Source organism: Cornus florida, unplaced genomic scaffold (assembly GCF_030987335.1).
Source record: "Cornus florida cultivar Cherokee Brave unplaced genomic scaffold, ASM3098733v1 CherokeeBrave_3.0.0_Hap2_Chr06, whole genome shotgun sequence".
Taxonomy (NCBI): Eukaryota; Viridiplantae; Streptophyta; class Magnoliopsida; order Cornales; family Cornaceae; genus Cornus; species Cornus florida.
Window position 1 is genome coordinate 5,590,874 of NW_026775576.1, and position 9,634 is coordinate 5,600,507.

General features: G+C 33.8%; 2 non-coding genes and 1 pseudogene across 2 annotated transcripts; 2 read left to right on the top strand and 1 right to left on the bottom strand.

Annotated features, from left to right (window-relative positions):
• Window positions 1-3,669: 3,669 nt before the first annotated feature.
• LOC132315480 (small nucleolar RNA Z223) lies at window positions 3,670-3,756 on the top strand. The gene has a single exon (XR_009483668.1). It is a non-coding gene; the product is annotated as a small nucleolar RNA Z223 (small nucleolar RNA).
• Window positions 3,757-3,915: 159 nt separating this feature from the next.
• LOC132315485 (small nucleolar RNA Z278) lies at window positions 3,916-4,031 on the top strand. The gene has a single exon (XR_009483672.1). It is a non-coding gene; the product is annotated as a small nucleolar RNA Z278 (small nucleolar RNA).
• Window positions 4,032-6,972: 2,941 nt separating this feature from the next.
• Window positions 6,973-9,391, bottom strand: LOC132313808 (protein SRG1-like; annotated as a pseudogene).
• Window positions 9,392-9,634: the final 243 nt, after the last annotated feature.

Sequence of the window (9,634 nt, forward strand, 5' to 3'; positions counted from 1 at the left end):
TTATCCGTAAAAATCTGAGAAAAGGAAAGGAAGGAAAATGACCGGGTCATTACATCCTCAGTCTCCTCATCCTCATCTATATAAATTGAAGTTCTTGCCATTTGTTCATTTGCCTCTTCCTCCTCCTCTTGATGAGAAAGAATACTTGCAATTTGTTCAACTTGAGCTTCTAACTTGCCTAAAGTTTGAGAATGAGAATTAATAAGTTAAGTTTTTGAAATATGCACATCAAATAAAACTAATACTTTTTCTTGAAACTCGGGTGAATAAGGTGATAAAGGTGGTTCTTCATAAAATGGTGGGGGAGGATAATAGTTATAAGAAGGATTAAAAGAGTGATCAAGTCCATAATAAAATGATACATGTTGAACATTGGACTCAATCTCATAAAGATTAAAATATGATGGAGGGGCATAAGGTGAAGGGATGTTATTTTTCCCCAAACTTTAATCAAACAATGGCTTCATCCACATTCAAAATCCAAATGCAACAAAAAAATTTGGCCTCCACACGGGCCGATGCTTGGACAAAGATAAAGCAATTTAATTAGCCCCAATAAGGGCTATCACAAGCATGCAAAGAAGTGCACATTTAAAATACAAGAGTTCCAAGAAGTGCTCACAAAGGTCCTTAAGCAACTTCAAATTCCAATACTAGCTTTAAGCTTTAATGATTGCTTTAAGATCCAATGTTTGTCTTCCTTGTAGTCAAGTACCTAATTGAACAAATAATATCAAGACTGAGAAAAGATTATACAATGGAAAATAAAATAAAAATAGAAGCAATCAAATGAACATTATTGTCTAGTTTAATTCCAACAAAACTGTTAATCCCCGGCAACGGCGCCAAAATTATGATGTGACCCAAGTGTGTGCACCAAATAATGCACAACACTTTGAGTTTGGAAATTAGTGTCAAGTGGGCATCATACTTTTAATTTATGAACCGCTTAACACATATACTATGTAGTATGAGTGAGAAGGGATCGTCCCAAGAGATTATACGTGTTGGAATTTAATTTCTACTCTAATATATCGAATGATTGCAAAGGAGGGTTGATTGTTTGATTACACTAAATTTAATTAAATTAAAATGCGATTAAAGTAAACTAAGTTGAGATAGGGATTTAAGAGATGAGAAGAGAGGCTTAGGGCGTTGGAATCGCCACCAAGCTTGTTCACCAAACCACACACTTCAACTAATTGGGGAAAACATTCTTGTGAACAAAATGTGACTACCAATTGCTATATTAAGCATGGACCATCAAATCCAAGAATGAATTGTCCACCTAACCGACAAATAAACTAAGTATAGCACAACCCATCAATTCTAAGCATGACTAATCTAATTAGTAACAATGGTAACACACATCAATCTAGAGAATCATGGAATTTGCAATAATAAGCCATGGAATATCAAATCAAGCATAGATTATCTACCTAACTACAAGCATGAATTAAATTATAGAACAACCCATCAAGCATAAGCATAATCCATCAAATTAATTGACAAACCCATCTAATGAAAACCATGCCTAGCCATCACTAGATCATTAATTCATCACACATGGATATGCAACAAATATAGAGAAACTAGTGTGGAGATCAATTCCCAAATAATCACACATAAGACAACATATAATCACAAAGAGAATCAATAGGAAGAATTAAACCATAGAAATCAAAGGAGAACCCAAGATTCATTTTATACACAAGGCTAAAACACTAATCACAAGATATTATTCTCCAAAAAGTATAAAAGAGATAGAGGTTTATATTACAAACTTGGGGCTCATCCAAGCCCCATGGAGAAGTCTAGCCAATCATGGAGGAGGTGGGTGAGATCTTGGAACCTTCAAGGGCAATCCCCAAACATGGCTTCATCTTCTTACTCTTCTTCTTTGTTGAATTCTAGAGAGAGTGTGTGTGTAAATCTTGAGATGTGTTCTTGGTACCTCCACTCTCCTCTTTTCTTCTAACCCTAATCTCTAACTTTTCTAGAGAGAGAAACTAACTATTACAATGTAAAAATAAAATAATAATTCAAGACCCTTTACAAATGGTTCAATTCCCTTTTATACAAGCTTCTCGGAGTAGTGAAGAAGTCAGAAAATAAGCATTTAAAATATCTAATCCTACAGCCATGTGGTAGGTGGAGTTCGGGCGTGCGGGAATAAAACAGCTCGCTGCCAGCGTATTCTCGATCGATCCAAATCCCTGGTGGCGAAATTCTGCATTTTTTTGAAACTTTTTGGAACTCTATGCTTGACTCCAAAAAGGCTGTAATAGACCATTTTTAGCCCATTTGAACCTTATTGACCTAAAATAGACAAAAACATAAATTAGTACTAAAACAAGAAAATAAAGATAGATGAATGGATTAAAATACCCTAACTTAGGTGCTAAAATGTGCAACATTCGAGTACTTATGAATTGGCATGACGTTGAATTCATGAAGCATTCATGCATTGGCATTGGGTGAGAAAAAGGGGAAAATGATTTTCAAATGAAAAGTTAATCTTTGAAAAAGGTTTTGAAAGTTAAGCCTTCTTGTAATCAAATGGACGATCCCTACTCGCTATGCTACATAGTAGTAGTGGTTTCATAAATGTAAAATTAACTTTTCATAACTTCCAAAACCACATTCATATTGACCTTGTGAAGCGACCTCTCACAAAGAACCAGTCACAATAGGTTAATTTTCTCTTCCTCTAACTGAAACAAAGTTTCAGAATGTTTCTAGCATATATTTGAATTGGTTATTAATTGTTTACATATAAGGGCAAAATTGAAGCCCGAATCAAAGTTGATGAAGATGCTTCACAAATGAGAGCAGAAGCATAGCAAATGCAGCGGGAGAAAAATAGAGAAGCTGCCCGATTTTCTATACAGAGGGTTTGTGTGTCTTATTTTGTTCAATTTTTTTCCTTCCTTGTGTACACCTCTGAATCTGGTTTTGAGCTTCATAAAAATAAAGTTACTCATCTTTCCCTTCCTCATTTCAGATGGAGAAGACTGTCGAGTTTGAGGACAATCTGTATATTGTCAAATACCTTGAGAATCCAAGTGTATTTGGATCAACTAAACCATTGGAGGAGTTCGGTATGTGTATGAAGAAAGATGATTTCTACGAGGACGAGGAGGTGATTGATTGAGAAGAGGGAGAAATCCTGGCATAAGTTTCAAACCAAAATAGCTACCGTAGAGAATTTGATGTTGTATGCTGTAATAAAACCATTCTTTACTACTGTAAAAGAAAAAAAATGCCACATATTGAAGTTTGATGTATACCGCTGCAGAGGCTAAAGCTTGCCTCTATGTGTATGGACTTAAGTTTTGTAATTTTGTAGAGCACTAAGTTGATAGTTTGTAACTTTGTATTGCAACTACAATGCAATTTTTTGATGTTGCTTTGGCCAGGAGGTGTTCTTATTTTTATTTCTGCTAGGACTTTGCCTCTTGCTCAGTTCCTAGTTGAATGGCCATGTACCTTGTTTAATCTAAACCATTATAACATTCTACTTTATTTAATTGTAGCTCAATGTCAATCTCACCCTTTCTACAATCTTTGATTGAATTTCTTGATATTAGCCAACTTTTATACATGCGACGGTATTTGTCATGACCAGTTTTTAATGACATAAATTTAATTATTGTATTTAATTTTCAGTAGTGGCAGTGATGTCTGCACATCTAAAATGCTAGTTCTGCTTTAAAAAATTCTTGATAGAAAAACCCGTTTTTCTCTGAGCCATTTTACTTTTCTAAATTTTCAATTCAATGTCTAATTACATGTGTTTGTGTCTGCATATGTACATAGATATGTTGTTGTTTGTGTTTATATATATATATAAATATATATACATTTTTTTTTTTTTTTTGTAAAGGCCATGTTTCTTTAATGTGAGTGCTAGATTTCAGTGATGAGTAATCCATATTTTTTAAGGTGTGGTTGGCTTCAAGACCCTGTTTTGGGAGAACCTACTTGGGTTTACCACATCAAAGTATGAAATTAATGGATATTTCTGAGGCATTTGGTAATTGTTTTGCTTCTACCCTATCTTATGATAAAAAACATTAAAGTGTGAAATTAATGGATCTTTATGAGGCAGTTGGTTACTGTTTTGCTTTTACACTATCTTCTGATAAAAAAACATTAACATTTGTGGTTTTTGGTCTGAGAAAAATGAGCACCAGAAATAGAAAAGGAAAGCTTAAGTTCAATGATGGTTATCAGAAACCTTTTGAATAGCTTGAATGGAGTGAGTGAGACCAAAAATGAAACCAAATAGCCTATAAGATTGCAACAAAAGCACATCTGATGAACCTGGTCTTAAGTGAAGACCCTCTCAATGAAGTGAAGCAATTAACATCCCAGAAGGAGGAAGAAAGTGGAGGAAGAGACATCTACAAAAACAAATAGTCGTGATCATTTCCATCCTTAAGATAGTTATGGCAAACTGAGCACAAAATAAGTCCTTTCCTTTATAGGTTAGTGAAGGTAGGAATAACATTTTGCAGGATCATAAATGACTTCAGTGATAGAAAAACATATGTAGGAAAGGAACAATCCTCCTCAAAGAAGGAGAAATATGAATGATGATATTTCAGTTCGAGGAAAGAAAGTGTGATGGTACATAACCTGAGAAGAAGTTGTTGACACGTACAAGTGTTACAATATCTATACAATGGGGTGGATTATTATAAGAGGACAAGCAATCAAGTAATGTGAGTCTATAGGGTTATAACCTAAGTTAGAATCATAAAATACTTATTCTGGCATGAGACTCGACAATTACTTAATCGAGCTTTTGAGCAGATGGCTTGCAAAAATTGAAAAAATCTAGAATCTGATATAATGAACTTTTAACAATGTTTTTACAAAGAAGTGGTGGTGAAAATTATAGAAGTCTAATGTTGTAGCAAGAAGTGAAAATTATAGAAATCTTCTTTCAATTTATTTCACGATCCTAATCTAGTATGCAAAAAATCTTAACCCCATTTCTATATGCAATCTTGACTCTGTGTAAAATAGAAATTTCATTTTAGATAACAAAATAAAATGAGAAGGATTTTGTTAACATCAGAGCTTGGTCTTTTTGTGAATTAGTTTTTGAAATAATTTTGACTTAAATATAGAATTTGTAAATTAATATTGATGAAGTAATTCAATTGTTCCTTAACATTATCATCCAATCAAACAGTCTTAAGGTGATCATGAGCTCAAACTTCAATCTCTCAGTTGTTTGCTATGGTTTTTATGTTGTGTGTGGGAATATCGAATCAGCATCTTGAAATTGAAATCGGAGGAAATTTAGTTCAAATTTTGAATTAAATTTTCTCTAATTCCAATTTTAATGTGTTGATTCAGTTACATATTACCCTGCCTACTTCGATACCAATGGATCAAATTAGTACCCCATAAAGTTCTCTAATTTGCATCATGTTCACTTTCAATTCATACTGCAATTTATTGGTTCCTTTGTTAACCTGATCACCAAATTAAAGTGAAGGTCTTTAGTATGGATATTTAAAGCCTTAGAAGTATCATATATAAACACCCAACAGAAAACCAGTGTCATTGACAATTATTATTTTGTTATGAAATAAGGATCGAATAGGAATTTATGAGAACAAGAGAAAAATAATGACAACAAAAAATAAAATGGCAAACACACAAACGAGACAAGAATTTAGGTGGTTCGGTTATGCCTACGTCCATGGAGAGAAGACAGAATAATATTTCACTATGAAAATAAAGAGATACAAGGCAAAATGACTCACATCCAAAATTTCATTACACCCACAAGCTTTCTCACTCTAATTGATATTACAAAGTGCTCATTAATGATCTTGGATACATTACAACATAAGGTACAAGGCTATTTATGGTGAAAATGTTCTTACTGATCGCGCATGGACATTACTAGCACTGCAAATCTTCTTGATCACACATTGTTGATGGTCCCACACGGCAAGACTAAATCTTGTGCTTCAAGCCAAAATCATTTGACTGTATATGTGAGACAATTGCTGACGTAGTGGGTTGATACAAATATTCTTGTGCACCAAGGAATTAAGAAAAATGGGACAACTTTGACAAAGTGAAATTGATCGCACAATTTTTAAAAACTAAGTGATCAACAAGCTGCATGCCCAAACTTGATGACCACGAATAATAAAGCTGATCCAAATGGATGACATAATTTTGAGTCATAATATTTTAACATATTCTTTATTAAGGGATGACATAATTTTGAGTCATAATAAAGCTGATCCAAATAGAGGCAAACTTTGATTGTATCAAGGGATGGGCAAAACAGAATTATCCCTCTAACAATGTGGTAGGCCTGGGACAAACATTAGTACAACACTATATATATATATATATATATATATATATATAGAGAGAAAGAGACTAATACTCCTTTTGTCTCAAATTAAGTGTCCTATTTTGAAAACCGTAACTCACATTCGTCCAAAATTAAATCTCTTATTTTAAAAACAGCGGCTCACACATTAAGTGTCCTATTTTGGGAACTGTAAGTCACAACGGTTCTCAAAATAGGACACTTAATTTGAGACGGAGGTAACATAACATTATAAAAATGTGAGTCACGGTTCTCAAGATAGGACATTTAATTTGAGGCGAAGGTAGTATAACATTATATATATATACAAAGACATACCACTCAGAAGATTTAACTACAAATCATAATATACATCACACCATTTTATTCATAACAACATTATCCCACCTGCAATGTGGTGGGACTTATATACAAGACATATCATATATCATATTCAACTCCAAACCATAATTATACACCACATCATTTATTTATAACAACATTATCCCACCAGATATGTGGTTGGACTGGGACAGACATTAGTACAACACTACATATATAAGCAAGACACAATTTTTTAAATGCAACTCCAAACCTCGATTTATTGCACCATTTTATCACCGTCAAGTAGTGTGGTTTTCTCCATTTTCAGTTCGCATTCGCTCCAAGAATGACTTTCCACTGAGCTTACGGGAGAAAAAATCTTTGACACAGTTCTCCATCTCTACCCTTTTGAACAATGGTGGGTTTTCTGGGTTTATAATACGAGTTGCAGGTCCAATCTCTGCTTGGAACTTGGGATTGAAGAACATGGCAATAGAAATCCTCTCTTTCATTGGATTTACTATCACCTTGTGCTCAATGCTACGGTAGACACCATTGCTCAAAATCTGTACATGTACACAATAAATAGAAAGAAATTGAGAAGGCTAAGACAATAAATATTTTAATTTGGTCATAGATTTTGTAATAACACAATTTTTTCCTACATTATATAGGAAATAAATATGTAGTAAATTTTTTGTTTCCACCACGAAGATAATTAGTATTGTTTTCTACAGGTGTTTGGCTGCATGGAATTGAAGTGTTTGATGCTGGATAAATCATGGAAGTCACGAAAGGGCCAAGATTATGATGAGGTCACCGAGACATGCCATTATGATAGTAGAATTGTAATAATCTAAACAGTGGAAAAATAAAAAGGAAAATTCAGAACTCCTACCATTCTAGGGTATGGTCTAGGACGGATTAGATATACAATCTTAACTTCATAAGATTATTTTTCATTTTGAACCCGTGACAAAAGGGCAACCTTATAAAAAGGTACCTATGTAAATTTTAGATTGACATTGAAACCAAAAAAAAATGAAAAAGAAAAAGAAAAAAATGATTTTGAAAATGACAGTTAAGTAAGGTTTGGTTTCTGAAATGCAGACCAAATTCATTATATCACCAGATTACTTTAATTTATTTTATATTGTTTGTGGATAAAAGAATATTGGGGAGGGTTGAGGAATCTAGACTATCTAGTCACCTCTAACATGTCTCCTACATTCACCACAAAGGCACCAGGAAGGAAGTTTGTAGGGATCCAAACTCCATCTTTTTTAACTTGGAGTCCTTCTACTCCATTGACTTGGAGAAGGATGGTGATGCCAGAAGCGTCCGAGTGCGGCGTAAGTCCAACAACTAGCTCTGGTTTTGGACATGGCGGATAGTAAGTCATCCTCACTGATTGCATCCCATCTTCAAACATCTCTTCTACCTCTTCCTCATCAATCTTTAGAGCCTTTGCCATCAGCCCTAGAAGTGTTTTGACAACTTTTTGCAACTCAGAGAAGTAAGATTCCAAGGTATTCTTGCAGTGATATAGATGAAATATACATACATACATGTAAAGTATACACGCATAAATACATAAAATATATGCATAAATGCATGCATGCATACTTACATATAGCTAGTAATGCATAAATACAAATATATACTGCGTGTGTGTGTGTGTGTGTGTGTGAGAGAGAGAGAGAGAGAGAGAGCACCTAAGTGATGAAGGAAGCTCTGGCAAGAGGTGTGACTTTCTTCTATGGTTGGGGTTAGTTATCATATAAAATCTATCTACCCAGTCAACCTTTTGAGCTTCAGAGAAGACAAGGGTTTGTCCATACCCTTCAACATCACCAGGCCTCATCTTGTATTTCATTTTCTCTTCCATAGGGAGCTTGTAGAATTCTTGAATCTCATATTTCAGTTTTTCCACTAATGAAGAGTCAACTCCATGGTTCACCAGCTATAAACATAATCACAACTGTTAGTTAATTTTATGCATTATTTTTTTTATTATTTGTAAACATATATAAGTACCCACAACCAAAATGGGAAAACAAAGCATAATTATTTTATGGTTTAAATTTGGCCAAATCTGTGATTTCGTTTTCTTTTAATTTCTTTCTTTTGAGGAGCAATAATGTTTGCGAGCATTGGTGCATTGGATATGAAATTGAAGAAAATTTATTTCAAATCAATTTATACTAACTTTTTTCCAATTCTAATTTAAAACACCGATTCGTTAATCCCAAACACAACATTACAGAAAATAATGAACAAGAAATGCATATTTTATCAAATGAATGAAGGAATTGGGAAATTTAAGAAGAAATAGATAGCCAAGAATAAACTATCAATAGATTGAATTGAATACTTTTCAAGGTCAGCTTTCAAAACACATACAGATAGGGCTTGAAAAGAACTTATGATAACTAAAATTGGATTTTGTGAAGGTGGAGGAAATTAAACCTGAAAAAAGGCCCACTCTTTGCATGTTGAGTGCAACTTGCCTAGTTCATTATCTTTGGGTTCCCCTATAATCAAATGTTCCATATTGATTACGAGAATTTTGGGCATGGAAGGGGCATCCAAGAGATTTGAAGGTTCTTGATCTATCTAAATATAGTGGTTTGGTATGGCAAGCGTGGACTCTTTCACCAGCTCCTGAACGCTAAGTGAACTTCTAGGGCTAGGGGTCATTGGTTTAGAAGATGCCATTGCTCAGCCTAAGTGCACCTCCTTAATATGGATATTTATACAATCAAAAATTAATTTTTAAGTCAACTAACATCTAAAAAATAAAATGTAAAGAAAATTTGTCTTCGGAAATCAAGGTCTATAGGTTGTATCTCTTCAATCTTTGAAATTGAAAGATGAGAGTTTAAGTCTTAGAGGCCATTTGGGGTTACAATTGGAATATAAAACAAGACGTTTTTATCAATAAAGCTGTCAAAAAATTGC